Here is a 16,216-nt window from a genome sequence, read left to right on the forward strand (position 1 = left end):
AAGAGGTGGGACGAATGATGAGAAAAGTAAAGCGTCGCTGGAATAGGGAAGTCTGGAGGATGCTGATTTTGCATCTCTTCCAAACGATTTCATCCGTTCTCCTTTGTTGTTCTTCAGCTTGTTAGTATCAGCGTGATTTGCAAAATGTGAGTCCTTTGGAGTGATTTGATTTTGATGCTTTGAGGTTTAATTTAATTATTGTGACCAAGCAAACTTAATCTGATTTTTGAATAATTGAAACATATAGAAAAAACAACAATTGCTTTAAAAAAATTAATTTCAGCAAAATAGAATTTTAAAGTGTCAAATTGTAAAAAAATTTGCTGCAACTTCGTTGTCATAAAAGAAATTAAACAAAAAGTGAAAAATGACAGAAAAAAACAAAGTTGCTAAACCGAATGACTTAAGTAAATATACAAAAAGTAAATATGAAAATAAAATTTTCATTTGTATTTGGAAGAATTTTCAAAACTTAGTTTTTACAACATTAAATTATAAAAAAATCAAACAAGTGAACAAAAGAGAAAAAAATAGTTATTTAAAAACACAACTAAAGGGATCGAAACATAAGAGAGAAAAAGCTCAAGATTTTCTATTTGCAACACAAAGTTGAAAAAAAGATATAAAATATAAATGTAAACAAATATCAGGTAATAACAATGAAAAAGTGATGTGTAAACCCTTCGCTAAATAGGATAAGCAAAGAGAACTAAAGAAAAAGAGGGAAGGAAAAACAAATACATAACCGAACAGATGATTATCGCATTAAGTAGGTGTGAAACAAGTGGTTGAAATTAATTGTCACGTGGATAAATTGGAGTGTGAGCGGAAGTGGAAAGGCGAAAGTATAACAAACACCCCGAAATAAAGCACGCACACACACACACACAACATAAACACGCACGTCGAACACGTAGTAAGGTCGTGGAAAAAAAACAGGAAAACGGCGGAAAAGAATGGAATTTTTCCACTAGTGAGATAGAAACGGTGCGGGCTCGCGTGTGTGTGTGTGCCGTTCAAGAGCGTTGTATGTTGTTTGTGTGTTTAGTGTTACGTGCTACGGAAACGTTCCGAATTATTCCCACCCCATCCGCGCTTCGATTCCAAAAACCTTCGTGAATCAAATCGAAAGAAAGCGGCTATTAAAAGCAAGGACACCTGATTAAAGCCGTTTTACCCGAAAAATTCAAATCGAACGAATGGATGCAACGGGAACTGGCATGGTAATTAGCAGCATCCTCGGTATTTTTTTCCTGGAACCGGACGGAATAGGAGGCAGACAGCAAACAGGTATGTGCTAGTGTTAGTGGTGCCGGGCACTGTGGGTGGGAAAAGTGTTCCTGTTTTCTTCTCGGTTTGCCAGCCATTTGCCGCATGTGTGGTACGCGTGGTGCGTGATTAATATCTCGACCGGGGAAACCTCGCATTTTCCCACCACTTCCTTCCTGGTGGATTTCCTTTCCTTCCATAATCTACACGATAACAAACGCAGTCCCGTCGATACCGTGTGATGGGTTTGACCTCCACAAATTGCAAGCTTCCCAGGAGCGAGTTGGCGTGCTGGGGTTGGGTGGGTGGGTGTCCCGCTTTTTATTGCCCGTTCGCTCGCTTTTCTCGGGGTTCGTATTTTATGAGCACATCTGCTCTGCCAGTGGCAGCGGTGATGGTAGCAGCAGCAGCAGCATTTTGCACAAAACCGTTCAGCCCCCTTGAACTCTCGTCTGTTTGTGCGCCTGTTTCGATGATAATTACTGATAAAATATTAGCTTCCTCGTAATGGTGGTTTACCAACCTCTCTGTTGGAGGGGAAAGGAGCTGGAGAGGGGCAGGAAAGCTGGAGCCCCCCCCGCCCCCCCCCCTCCTTGTTTGTGTGCATTCCTGAGCGACAACGCACACCTTTTCTGTTTGTACAGACGGATTAGCGAGACAGAAGGTGGTACGAATAATCTGTTCACCTTCGGCCCGGCCTGGCTCGAGAGATATGGGTGGGAGGGAAATAGGGGGGTTCCCTGTTTCAACGCTCAACATCGCGAAGCACAACTGGAGCGTGGCCGAGGCAGCGTTTTGTTTGCACAAACGGCGTTGGCATCCATCCGTACCCGGTTTGATGGTTGGGAATGGATTTGTTTCAAGTGTTTTGCCATTTCGCGGCACAAGTGAAATTGTGTCTCGTGTTTGCCGCCCTGACGCAAACTGGTAAAAGTGTGGGTGAGTGTGTTTTTCCCAGTGTGTATGTGTGTGCCACTTTAAAAAGGCGAGCAGCACTGCCTATCCAACCGCGTGTCTTTTGTGATGGATTTTAATGATAAATTTTCCTTCAAACATCAGATCAAACGAGATTAAATTCGTTCAAGTGTGCTTGGGTTGTACTTTTCCCACCACTTCATTTTCAATTATACTTTCAGGAGGGAAGGGAAGGGGGGAACCCATTTCTTCTTGGTGCTTGTACATGCTGGACTCTGGATCGCAAACGGCGTAAACGTGGCCGCGATCCACACTCACGAAACGAAATAAATCATTCGCTTAATTAATCGGCAATAAATTGCCGGGGCCCCGTGTTGTGGAAAAGCTGGCCGGCGTACGACTGGTACGCACCGGAACACTCATCTCGAGTGAGAGAGAGAGAGGGTAAGAGAGGGATGAAATTAATTTGTACCCAAAAACAACAGCATTCTCAAGTGTTAGTGCTAGTGGCGCGAGTGGTTCATCGTTTCTTAAGCTCGCTCAGCTAGGGTTTCTCGGGGACGGATTGGCTTCATTAAAAAGTATGAAAATAATAAACTTTTCATCCGCACACGGTGACGGAATCATTTCGCACCTCAGAGACAAAAAATGAACGACAGAAAAAGGAAGTAAATTAATAAAACGCCACAGAAATTTGACGCACAGCAGTGTCTCGTTTGCTGGGGGTGGAGACCATCTGTGGGCAAGCTGGCTCTTTGGAGAGGTGTTTTTCGGGGAGTTTCTTAAGTTGATTTGAAGCCTCTGTGGGCAGTGTTTGTCAATGCCAATTTATGTGTTGCGGGAAGCCATTTGAGGGTTAGGCAAATACTTGTCTCTTTGTGAGAATTTTGTTGGGTTTCCTTATGGCTGTAAAAATTGAATTTAGTGCGATGATGAAAGTGCGTTTCGAGTAATTTAATGAATTGTTTCATCAGTTAAGCTATGATTTCGCGGAGTAAAAAAAAGTGATATTCTTACGATATTCGAATTATGCAGAACTCAAATTCGATGGAAGGACTTATTAACTCAACAGGCACTACAAACCATGGCCTGATCCCAAAATTCTCGTTAGCATTTAGTCTGTCATTCCGATATCCTGGGATTGCTGGCGAACGTGTCAACACCTTCGCATGATCCCGGTTTAGGTCTACCACGTCTATTCTCCAGTATATGATACTGGGTCGTCCGGTGCCATTCTAATGACAGGCCTATGGTAGCCTGGTGAGTCTGAGGTCTCACAAATTCGAAGAGGAATCCATCAGTTTTGGATGAAGTCCATGTCTCAGAGGCGCATGAGTTTTCCTGAACTCTATATGCTCTGTAAAGCTACCATCGTTTTGGGGGTTCGATTCGTCAAACTCTAACCCGATATTTCTCCGTATAGAAGAGCCTCAAATAAATGACATTTATGTCATTAGTGTATACCAGGATTTGGATTGACTTACAGAAGGAAGTACTTGAAATTTCCACCACTAAGTATTGGATGGCGCTCTCTGCAATAACCTTGCTGGTAGTAAAGGGCTCTGAGAGTTCCCCATTCACTTTCATCCGATTAATGCCTTTGGTCCTTGGCCTTTGTCGGGATTGCGGAGACATAATATTTTACAGAAACAAACTTACTGTATCATATTAAAGCTAAAAAGGATACCTTTACCATCTTTCATTAATTACCAGCTCATAACTGGAACATTATCTAAGCACCTTCCAGTTGAAAACCCCTGCACTGGACTATTTTGAAGAGGGTGCTTCTCTTGGGTTCATTCGGACCGGTCATAGTAGATAACCGAATCATACGAATAGGCCACCGGACAAGATAAATCATTTCGCTACACCGGGGCGCAGTGCTTTATCACCGAAACCCAAAATTAAAACATCAGCCCTGCTCAGCGCGTCCCTACGGTGAGCATCTGGTTTTTCGCTGGAATTCATTTATGAACGATGAACCATTTTTTCCTTCTTCTTCTTATTTTGTCCGGCACCGAGAGCAGAGTGGGATGTTAATTAATGGTGCTGCTTTCACTTACCGTCCCAACATTTGGGAAATCTTTCGTCTGTCTTACGAGTGTTTTGAGTTTGCTGAACTAGGTAACTTAATTAAATGCGATGTAAAACTATTCACCTGTGGAATTCCCTCCACTCCCATGGGATGATGGAAAAAGGGAAAAAAGGGGCGAAAAAGCCTGTTTATATTGTTTGGTAATCCATTAAGAGGTGATTAACTCACCGGCGTTATACTTTGCGTCGAATTCATTCAAATTGCCTGATCCGATTTGAATGAACCGTACCCTGGCGAGTGATAATCCTATTTTATTAAATTCTTTCCCATCACAACCTTCCTACCCGTTTGATGTACTGAATGTAAAACGGAAAGAAAATAAAGGGACCAGACGCCCATGTTATGATTCATTCTGCACAGAATAGAAAAAGGGATGCTAAATAGGAAAAACAGGCTCGATGTGAGCGAGTTTTTCCCTATTTGTAGCATGGGCTTCCGTTAAAAATCGAAAATCCGTAGATAATACTATCACAAAGCATGAGCTATCATCCCCCCCTAACGTACCCTCATTCAAACATGTGTGTGTTGCCCCCTTCTGTCAGCTACGCATGTGAAGATTGCGAAAGGTTGACGCGTCAGTTCCATGTGTTCCCTGTGCTCTTTAACCCTTTTTTTGGGGTTCAGGGAAAGATAACCAGAACCTGAGCAACTCCCCCCCCCTTAAAATGGGAAAGGGGATGATTTTGTTTTTGTCGTTCTACACAACCAGAAAAAGCAGGTCAATCGTTGTTGATTGCTGTTTACCGTTCGCTAATGACACAAGCGTTCGGGCGATGGCAATAATAACCACTCGGTCGCTTTAGGAGTAAACAGTTGGGTAATGGCACACGTGTGAAAGTTTTTTTTTGTCCCTCTCCTTTCGAATGTTGCCATTATTTTGCCACATTGTAAACAGTAATTGGTGGTGAAGGGTGGCAGCGACATAAATTACGAGCCGAGATTGAGAGTTCATTTTTGCTATAAAATATTGGCGCAAGGACTTTGCGGAAGGATGGAGCGTCACTGGGCCCTGGGTCCGAGCATCCGAGCGAGTTGATAGAAGTGGGTCATTTTAATACCATCATAAAGATGTTATCGAGATGCAGTAGTGATGGAAAAAAGGGTAAAATTTATTCACTGCAAATGCAGTGAGCGGGTGGAAAAAAATCTCGAGAATGCAATTTTATTGCTAAGGATCATAAATAAACTTTGGAAAATAACCTGCATCATTTTTCACACTTTTACCATAGTGAAATCAACCTTTTTCTCCCTTTATCTATATCGACCTCTATGATTTGAATGCTTTTTTCCCTCGAGACTATTAAGTACAATTATAAAATCCTTTAATGGATCGTAAAACAACGAATAAAATGATACTTTTATTTTTGCAATCAGCCAAAGAAGACAGCAAAAAACAACAGAAAATCCTTTCAAAAAAAACGGAAAGGTGATCGAGTTTTGTTTTTTTGCTCCAAAGCATCTCCCCTCCATTGGCTAGAATTGGGTAGGAAAATTAATGTTCACTGGAAAGTGTCAACATGTCCTTGTCCCTTTGGGGAATCCTTGTTTCCCTTTTCCCGGAAAAGGGGGTTCCCTTACATGGGGAAACTGTACGCGAACGGGGTAAAAGGATTTTCCGAAGGATCGAAGATGAAAAATGTTTTTCCCGACAACGAGTTTTATTTATCGTTGTGTTTGTTGGGGTGGTTTGTTTGGTGTGCGTTTTTATTTGTGCGCGCGCGTTATAATTCCGAGTGGAGCAATGATGATAAATTTTTGGCCGGCTATAGATACCGATCACGTAATGGGTGTGGCAGGGAGCTGATTGGTGTGGTGGTGGATGGGTACGATCTCATCTCCGGTGTGTGTGCGTGGAAGAAAATGGACTATAAAATCATCCGGGAGAAGGCGTTAAACGTTCGAGTCGCACTTTTATTATGGCACGTAAAATAGATCAGACAAGATTTGTTTTGTGCTATTTGCTAAGTACGGGCAGGCAGGAACAAATTTGAGTCCAAACATAAAGAATAAAAAGGTTTGAAGATTGTGATACATCAAAGAAGGATCAAATTAAGGAGAAGAAATCAGTATTTGTTTAGGTCGTAAAACCCTCATTTTTTTGTCCGTAATTGTGATTTAAAAGTTAGTTTTTAAGTTCTCATCGATTATAAAAATTGTGTTAAAGTCTTCTTCATATTACAATTAGTAATTTTTGGACTGAAATTCTTTGCTATTGGGTTATTGTGAAGGAAGATAAAATTTTAATATGACTGAAAATAATTTAAGGAAATCTCTACATGAAAAATTTTTGGTGGGAAACGTCTGGTTATATACGCATAATAGATTTATGAAGAAGAAGCCAGGAGAGATTCCGTGTTGCTTTAGCATTGAATGTTTGAATTAAGCCAAAATAAACCTGAAAAGCCGTCGTGTAAATGACCAAAACAATATGCCATTAATGTTATACGTTCTGAAAATTTTCTCTTTTTGTGTTCAAGGCTACTGAAATAATCAAAATTAGATGCCTCTCTACCAAAAACTTACTAAACGTTCGTGAACTACGCAAAATATAAATTAAAAATTTCATACGCTCATAGTAATGGCACTCACTGCATCTGCATAAGTTCAGAATAATGATACAAATTAGCATAAGATGGGAAGCTTCAGTTATTTATAATAACAACTTTTTTGCATTAGAACTATACACTTGGACATCCACATGAGTTCAAGCTGCAATAAACGTGAAATTTATAATAAATAATTTAATTACCAACACATCTGCTTTACCGCCAAAACAGCGAGCATGGAACGGCTGGCCGCCATTTGGACGGTAAATTAATTTAAATTTATCCCGCGGTGTGTTAAAAGCCTTAAAAAGCCCAGCAAATCGGTAAAGTGGTTTACGCTGAGCACACACATTCGTGCGTGTGCCCGGGACACGTGGGATGTGCATTTAATAAAATGTGTAATGAATGTGCCGCCAAATGCCATCGGCGGTGTGTGTGTGTGTGTGCGTGTAACCACAAAGCAATGAAGAGGTCGAGGAAGAAAAAAAAACCCTATCGCCGCCCCCCAGCAAACACAATAAACGAGGGGGTAAAATAAATGATACCATGGTAGATATCGATTTCTAACCCAATCTCGGAAGCTTGCTCTTCAAGCTAGGAACGAGCTGCGGGCATGTGCCATGGCTTACAGTGCGCGTTACAAGCGGAGATGAGTGCACTTGAACTTTCATTTACATCCTCCCTTAGCTCCATGCTCCCTGACGCCAGCAACGCCCCAGGTTGGTCCAATGTGCCACAAGGGAAGAATGCTTCCTGACGTCAGCAACGATGACGACAACGATTGTGCTTCGGGATGGCGTACTCGCTGCTGGGCAGGGCGAGATTGCAAACTAGAGCCAAGTTCAGGCAAAAGGTCTGGCGCACTGAACCGTACCAGCAATGGACCGAAAGTAGGCCTCCGCCGGTGTAACACCAGGTTGGCGGTTTGCCAAGGTATAGCTGGGAGAGAGAGAGAGAGAGAGAGAGAGAACGAAACTTTAAAACTGCTGAGTCGCACACATGGGCGCAACTGTGCGATACGATCGTTGGAAGTTAAACTGTCATGCTGGAGGATCTCACTCACACACACACACTCACTTCGATATTGTTGGTAGTGTTGTTGGCTCCCAACAGTGTTATACCTTCTTTTTTTTTCTTTTCGGACCTCGCTCGAAACTCAGGGACAGGGACATCAACACAGCATCAACGAACCGGAGCGAATGGACGCAGGGCAAACTTCGCGGCTCGTGCTGTTTGGGAAATTAGTTCAAAAGCACTCACGTGCCGGTCCCATTTTCCCCCCTCGGGCGGCCAGTTTGCAATGGTCATGCAAAATTTATGGTAAAAATTTGTAACCTACTTTTCGGGTGCAAAAATGACCCTGTTCGTTGGTAAACCCATGCGAAGCCCGTTCTTCCCCGTTCGATGACGATAATTTCTTTAGCGCGTTCCCGGGATTAAAAAGTCGTGCCAAGCGCACGGATAAGCACTTCACTCGAGCAGTAAGTTGAGATATTTTAAAGTACACAGAAAAAGAGCGCTTCTTTCTCCCCTTTTGTCAAGCGTAGCTCTGTGGACCGCTTTTTGTCGTACGGTTCATGCACATTCTTTTATGCTGCAGCGGGGTTTCGTTCTGCTGCAGTTAATCTTTGCGCTGCCTGGACACTTGAACAAATAACAAAAAGTGCTATTTGGTGAAAAGCGCTCTTCTTTTTCTCCGTAGTGGAAGGTTTTTATGTAAAGTAAAGAGCAAATAAAAAAACACAGAACGGGTTGGTGGTTAAATGCAAAAGGGACGTAGAGTTATGCATTTTTTTGTGCTCGTTCTATCTACACCGAGGAAGAAAGCAGTGTTTCCGTTCAGATCAGATTCATGGTGTTGGCGCATATTTCTTTTAAATTATGATTCATTTTACGATTGCTTTTTCGTGCGCACAAACCACACAAACCGCTCGGCTTTCGAGGAGGAATAATTAATTTTGCCACTTACATTGCTACCGAGCGGGTTGGGATGGGGATAGCAGTCGACACTGTGGGAGTGGCTTTCAGTGCAAAGTGGTCATAATTAGTGTTTAATTATTTTGTTGTTGTTTTACGGGCATATGTGCAGTGGAGCACCCAGGGAATGAAATTAGAGAAGGGCTCTTGAAGTCTTTTGAGTCCCGTGACACAGTACGGTCTCTTCCACGACAAGGACACAGGCTGATGAGGTCTATTTGGCGGAAATTTCTACAGCTAGATGAGTCAACTTCGACGGTGAAGTCGCTTAGTAAGCGAGGTCTCTTGGAAAACGCTAACTCTGCGTTTGCGAGTCAAAGAGTTCCCTTTGACTATGAAGCTTTTTGATGTAAGTATCGTGTGGTAATCGAAATTCCTCGGACGTTGAGGTTCCTTGTACTGTGAGGTATCTGGATGAAACTTATGAGTCTACTTCTCTGAAACTAAATAGTGCATGAGACTGAGGTCCTAGAAGCATAGGCGACACATAAGTTTTGACTATGAAACCTATTGGAAGGCATAGGCAATGAGCCCTCTTGACCTCTATGACAACGAGGTGTGTTATTGTGAGATTGTTTCGACTACCATGACTGTCTTTAGATGGGATTGCCTTTCTTTAAGACTGAGAGGGCTTTGGATGAACGTTGCATTGCCTCTTGGACGACGTGATCCCTACGATTGTGAGGTAGGTATCTTGATCAATGAGACCTCCCAAACTACGAGCAGTTTCGGTAGATAAATTTATCGAATCTCCTGTCATCTGGTGTCGATTTCAGTTCATTCGTAAATACTGTCTGATGCAGCAAAGTGAGTTTAAAAAAAATATCTCCCAATTGCTCATTGGTGACCATGACGAATCCTAAAAAAAATCATTGCATACTTTTAGGCGTTAGAACGTTTTTCGAGAGTTTATTCTACATTCTATAAAGATTGCGAACTCAACATTGTACTTATATTGTTACTAGGGGATTTCTTCACCTCTTGTTGGAAAAAAATCTTATAAGTTTATTTTTTACCTGCCTGCTACGCGATTACGCCCTCCAGACATGTTAAAAAAATGCCAATTGAAAAAATACGTAAAGCTGACAACACTTCAAACCAGAGGGTTTTTTGTCGATGCATTACAAAAACTGGTTCTGCATACATTATACTACAGCTGGGGAGAGAGAGAGCAGAAGGACAAGAAAATGAGAGAATGAAATAAAACCCCGAAAAATCCACCGCTTACGGTTTTTCACGGTACCGCTAAGGCAGTTTTCAGTGCGATTGTTTTTTTTTCCGAATTTCATTTCATTACGACCCATCTCTAGTTCGCAATTGCGAACGACAGCTTCCAGCAGCAGCACGCTGTTTGCAGACGATTCCTTCTGTTTTACGAAATTAGAAAAACAACCATTTCATTTCAAGGTGCTTTTACGTCTTAAATAATAAAGGGCATCTATAGGAGGGGGAAAAACAAACAGTTAAGGAAAATTTGGGAACATTGTTTTTAGCTTTTCCATGTAGCGCCGGCGGGTTTGTGCTTCCATTTTTAGGGACAATCAATGCTTTCCCAGGAATCCTGTAGGTGCGAGCCGATCGTCTTGGAGATTCGGTTGGGTCTCGGTTGGGATGAAGCGAACGTTTCCTTATTTTATGTGCGATTGATACATTTCCTCCTTGTACCGCTCTCCTAATCACCCACTTTGCATCCTCTGTCAATCGTCCGTTCGTTTGAATTGTCGTTACACGTCGCGCTTGGCAGCAGCTACGTTCGTTACGCGACAGCGAATTTTATTTCAAACCGATTTCCATTCAACCGGAAAACGGGTAATATCGGAGTATAGAGAAGCCAATGGAACGCCCGCACATATGTATGCATGCACACAGCCCAGACGCGTTTTTCTTTTGTGTGCGTTGTCGATATGTTCGAGCACGGGAGACGCGAGAAAAGCTGTCTTCGTGTGAAAGAATTTCCACGACAATTGACTGCCGTGCTAGCATGTTGCAAAGGTAGCACGCTGAACATCTGTGTGGGTTGAAGGTGGTTGTGTGTTTGTGTGTATGGGAAAACCATTCCCATAATTCCGCCCCCCTTGAATCTGCATGCCTACGGTTATGGAGCCCAAGTTTTGCGTTCGTGTACGTTTCGGTCACCTTGCAAGGCTTTCCCAGGCAGAAGCGCGACCAAGTCGTAACTCAATTCGTATTAATATTTATTTTACATTCACCGACGGAACGCACGGAGTTTCACACATTCCCAGCTGCACAAATGAACGGAGCATGAAAGAACATCAACCTCGGTCGGAAGCTGTCACATGCGCGAGACGGACGGTTTCCCAGGCACATCCCCTCGTGAAGGACATTTCGAGTTTATTCATCTCCGGTGGGAAAAGGTATGCAAATGTTATTGGAACGAATGATTCTGAGCGTTCTTTCGAGTTTGCATTTCATTTGCCCGTCTTGCCAAGTTGAGAAGTTGAGCTTGTTTTGGGGCTAATTTTTCCATTTCCATCGCAGCGACAAAAATGCTGCCGGCTGGAATAATGCGGACGGGGCGGGACGGATGACTTTTGAGCTTTGTGAGCTTGTTTTAATGAATATTTACTCTTGCAAGTGCAAGACCGCAGGTGTACGCGATGATGATGGAAGTCACTCGCGACCTTAACCACACAGAACAGCGGTGAAAGGATGCATGGCAGTGAGCAGGAGCAAAGCGTCCTTCATTTGGCTTTAATGATGCAAGTAATGATGTGAACCGGTGCTAGCGAGACAGGTCAGACCAGTCAGGTAAGAGACCACAAAAAAGGACTCGAATGAACAGTGGTTACCGGGGAGGGGGGGTTGCGTACCGGTCGGGTCTGGTTAAGTGGGAAACTTTGCCACCTGCTTCCAATAATTGGCCATTGACGTAGGAGTTTTAAACTGTGCCATTTTACATTTTTGACCGCAACCAGTTGGGGAAAGAAACTTTGGGAAAGACTTCTCGGCGGATAGCGTTTTTTTGTTTGATTCGCATATAAAACATGATTGTAAAAAAAATATGACGGTGATTTTAATTTAAAGTTTAGCCCGCTTTGATAACAAAAAGTATTGAATTGCTTTTTAGTGAATACAACGACGTCACAGTTAATTATGGTAGTCTGCTCCTACAGATATGCAATTTGATTTTGAAACTACAATTTATTGCATATATATTTTGATGCACGGTCCGGTGGCTGAGGCGATAACGGCGTTGGTCTTCACAAGGCAGGGCCGGGGTTCAAATCCCATCCAGACCGCCTCCCCGTACGTAGGGCTGACTACTTTGCTACTCTCTAGGTTGTAGTGCCAAGGAAGAAGAAGATATTTTAATGCTCTCGTGTACATTCAAATGGTTCAAATCAACTTTATTTTAAATAATTTTACACGCTAGTAACTAATGGTAAAATTAGTCAAAGTAACATTAAATGAAGTGGAAGCTTGTGATTGCATACTTTCAGGCGTTGACAATGATAAATCAGGAAATTGACAGAGCTGGATTCGAGTAACGACAATAAACTATAATATTTATGTATTTAGTTTTATATGGTTGCGAAAACTTTTTTTTAAGCAAAGGATCTGAAGGAAACAGTCTATACAGTTTAAAGGGAGTCTATTTTTAAAACTGAGTGTAAGCTGTGATCGTCCTCAATATCCTCTTTGCCAGCATTGAAGTGTTGCAAAAATAGCAAAAATCAACCACTGGAACGCAAGATTCCGCTTCTTCAGCAGCGTATCCCTTTAACTACTCATAGCCTATTTCCTGCTCCGGAACAAAATATGTTAAGAATGCAAAACACCAACAAAGAATAGATTAAGCCCCATTGTTGAAGCGTTTCTTTTCGCTTTCCGTCCGTCTCTTTTAATTTAGCCTCCACCTCGTGAGCTGATTACGAAGATTATTGATAAACATGAGCTTCGTTTTTCTTCATAATCCTCCCGGGGGAGAATGGGTGAACCAAAGCGAGCCTGTGCCCTGTCTCTATCCTGTACGAATTCTGATGCTCCATTTCACTTTCGTAGATGAATAAAGTAAACGGGATAACGGAACAGCTTTAATCGTGCTATCTGGAAAATTCTTAAAGAGAAGGAACCTAGTTCCTCTAGAATATGGGCACGCTAGAATTGCAAAACAGAAACCCCACGTCCATTCTATGTGTGGGACCTTATTCGCCTTTTACCCATTCTTGCTCAGGGTGAATATTTTTCATTTCCGTTTCCGGGCTCTTCTGGGTAGGGTTACGGAACCAGCTCCGTCACGGGATTTCAAGGTCGAGAAAGTCTTAACTAAAGTCAACGGAAAAGCTCACAAGCTGGTTGAATGTTAGAAGAAGGAAGCAAAAAAAAAAAACAAACGACCGACCTCTCTTTAACCATTCCGAGTACGAGTTTCCGGTTCATCATGCCCTTCAGGATGGAAGCTTCATGCGTGCGGAGTCACACGAAATTGGAAAATGTGATTGATATTTTGGCCTACCTCATCTACCATGCGGTTTGTGTGAGGGAAGCTTGGTGAGGGCTTGTAGGGAGGGCATGAGAGCTTCTAGAAGAACGCGATTGAGAGGTTGTATTTACACAGACACTAGATGAGTTGTTGTTCACTGGGATGGAATGATGGAATGTGATGGAATGGTACCGACAGAGTACCAACGCTCGGCTAATGTTTGATCACGTGTTACTGTGAAGATGAAAAGATGATCGAAACATTCACCTGTCTCATTAGCATGTGTGAAGCTCATTAGAGCGGTAAATTACAGAATTAATTAAAACAAAGTATGTGTGTTAGGTACGGTACTGGGTAGCCTGGCAGAATGTGCTCCTTTCGTGGTGAACCCCGTTTTTCGATCGGTTAGTATTTGCTCAGGCCAAACAAATCGATGTGTGTGGGAAAGTGTTTTTGGGAAGTTTCGTGACAATTTAATGTCAAATTAATTAGAACGATTGTATCTATGGTAATGGGATTCACAATGGGGGAGGTTAAATGAAGATAACAAATGAGTAGAATAATTGGATGTTTATTTAATAGTCTCACAATAAAAAAAGAATAAAAAATGACGGAAAAATTATATCACGATCTTTAAAATACTAAGCAGTTGGTAGTACCTCATTTTAGCTGCAAACTTTTTTTTAAATATATTTTAAAATAATAATTCTCTTAAAATTGTGAAAAAAAATTAACACATTGCCTCGCGAATTGCATACCTTAGGGCAAAAAATAATAAAAATTGCCTACATTCAGGCGCTCTTCATTAGGCTAATGCAACCTGCAAGACATGTTAAGTTGCTACAAAAAACATTTCTTTAAATTTAGAGTATTTTTTTCTATATTTTAATTTATTAATATTTTTGTTAAGTAGATTTATCCATGTAATGCTTTCTTTTTAAATAATTTGGCATTAACATAGAAGTATTTGCATTTTGCCACTGCAAAATAATCTAATTTACAAAATTGTACGCCTTATCATTACATCCACCTCACAAGCTCTAAGCACCCAATCTCAGACTTGTGGGAAGTAACTACAAAATTGTGCCTCCACCGTTACATGGGACAGTAAATTTCATTCGTTTTCGATTCCCTTTTCATCAATCTCGATCCAAACTCCAATTCCAAGCACGTGTTTTCCACCACCGTCTTCTGCTTTGCCCCATCGATGACCTATCCCGGTAGATAATTCTGGTGGTCAAGCAAGATCCTACCGTGCTCAGTTGCCAGGCGTTCCAAACGCGCTCTAATGGAACCAGGTAATCTAGTTTGGTTGAGCAGCAGTGCAGGGAGCGTCTAGCAACCACCGTCTGTTTCTGATGGGATCGATTTGGTTCCGCTGGCCAAGTATTCTTATCCACCCTGTTCCCCAACCAGCGTGTTCGTAGCATCTTGGCAAGCAGAGCAAATGATTCCTCCTCCTTTCGGAAAACGCTAACGTTAGCCCCGGCGTATGAGTGTGCTTGTGTGTGTGTGGCTTCGTCTTTTCCTACTGGGATGCTGTGGATGGATTTATTTCCTTCACTCTCCATGCACTTTCGCTTTCGCAATCAAACCGAGAGTGGTAAAAAGGGGACTTTGAGAAGGAGAAAGGATGATGAAATGCGGAAAGATAAATGATCGCTCATCTCAATAATCGTCAATAATATGTTTTCTCCTTTCCTCGGCTTTACTCGGCCCTTCACATTTGTCACCGTTTTCCCATCGACCGGTTCCGTTGGGAAGCAAAGCTTGGTGGCTGTGCTCACTCCTGAGAGGATTATCTGTTGAGATTCAGGAATGGTTCCATCTAGCGCACGTGGCACGTTTATCGTAAGTGCTCCAAATTCGAATCTTACCGGTACTTTCATGCTAGACATTTTCCGGGAGGAAAACCGAATCTGCGGGTGAACGTTCTAACACGGCCGTTCACCTAATGGGTCTTCATTACCTCGTTTATTACGAACTGCGTGTAAATGTGAGATTCCACCGAGAAGAATGATTACTATTTATATCGCGAAGAAGCGAGACTTTAAGAGGTTCATAAATTCATCGACGCTCGCGCCAACTTTGGCAGCCACGGGGACAAAGTGAATAGGATGTTTGCGAACGAAAGGGGTTTTATTTAAAGCATCCTTACGAACTGGTACATCATTAATGTCAAGTTGACAAACGCTCGAGAAAAACAGGATTTGCTTGTCACTGTCATTCGAACCTGGTGACACTGTATTGGTTAATCCGTTTCGATGAAGCATAAGTGATCGAATTTAAACGAGCAAACACTTATCTTTGAACACTCTCACCTACACAGCTTCAAGCTCTGGTGTTGATGATGGTTCGGAATATGGATTCTGCCAAAGGTCAACGGTCGAGTAAAGATGCAGAAAAAGAGCGCGAGAGGGAAAAAGAACCCGGTGCTAATGATGGTTCATATTTTGCAGCATCTGATGCAAATTTTGCTGGACGAAAACAAGTCACAAGAGATCATAAGGACGAAGTGAACGAATAACAGATGTCACGTAGTTTGTGCCCGATAAGCTGTCTCTCTCTCTCTCTTTCTCTGTCTGCCTGGGCCTTTTTGCCTTCTCATCCACGGGTGTGTTGCAAGGGAGTGGCTGGATTGCATAAGTGGGGTCTCTTCATTTCTTATGTACATCCCGTGATTTTGACAGACGCTCAGTATGTTTTTGGGATAGCTTTTTCTTCTTTTTTGTGCCATTCTCGTTACTGATGTCGTCTCTTGAATCTCTTGGGTCCTGTTATTTTTTTTCATTCCGTGTTTTTTCTCCGCTTGGCAACTGTCGTCATCAACACTACCGGCACCAGCAGCATCTGAGAGTGACAATGATGAGGGTTATAGTCAAGTTCCTCCGGGTTTGTCAGCTCGAAAAAAAAAACAACGCCGGGAGACTAAATTGTTTGCTCAGTTTGTTAGTTTTGCTGCCGGGGTCT

General features: G+C 42.3%; 1 protein-coding gene across 13 annotated transcripts in view; it reads left to right on the forward strand.

Moving 5' to 3' along the window:
* Positions 1-16,216, forward strand: part of LOC118512622 (transient receptor potential-gamma protein) — an 87,835-nt gene that overhangs the window by 1,588 nt on the left and 70,031 nt on the right. For 2 of the 13 annotated variants that reach the window (XM_036057313.1, XM_036057316.1), the window contains exon 1: positions 695-1,290. The exons of the other annotated variants lie outside the window; for them this stretch is intronic. The gene's annotated coding sequence lies outside the window, so the exon portion shown is untranslated. Of the gene's footprint in view, positions 1-694; positions 1,291-16,216 lie in introns of those variants that run through there. 13 annotated transcript variants of the gene reach the window in all.

This window comes from Anopheles stephensi, chromosome 3, assembly GCF_013141755.1.
Source record: "Anopheles stephensi strain Indian chromosome 3, UCI_ANSTEP_V1.0, whole genome shotgun sequence".
NCBI lineage: Eukaryota > Metazoa > Arthropoda > Insecta > Diptera > Culicidae > Anopheles > Anopheles stephensi.